Source organism: Penaeus monodon, chromosome 19 (genome assembly GCF_015228065.2).
Source record: "Penaeus monodon isolate SGIC_2016 chromosome 19, NSTDA_Pmon_1, whole genome shotgun sequence".
Taxonomy (NCBI): domain Eukaryota; kingdom Metazoa; phylum Arthropoda; class Malacostraca; order Decapoda; family Penaeidae; genus Penaeus; species Penaeus monodon.
Window position 1 is genome coordinate 38903248 of NC_051404.1, and position 366 is coordinate 38903613.

A 366-nucleotide genomic window follows, 5' to 3' on the forward strand; every position below is an offset into this window, starting at 1 on the left:
CTCTCACGCCCACGAAACGAAAAAGATAGACTGTAACCTACATGCACCCAACCCTACCCAACCCCTACCCACCCCTTACCCACCCACCCCCACCCCTTACCCACCCACCCCCACCCCTTACCCACCCACCTCCACCCCTACCCCACCCCACTAACACCCGCCTCGTGCTGACAACACCTTCCACCACTGTTGTCAACGCCATCAATCTATAGAGACGTCATCCTTAAACACGCTAAATCTCCCAAGACTTTAATGAGGCAATGGAGGGCCTTTGTTATCTCGAGGCACTGATAAGGTAGACTCAAATGGTAACATTTATTGGCCATCGATGAGGGTGAGATTGCGGTCTGCTAATGAGACCGGAGT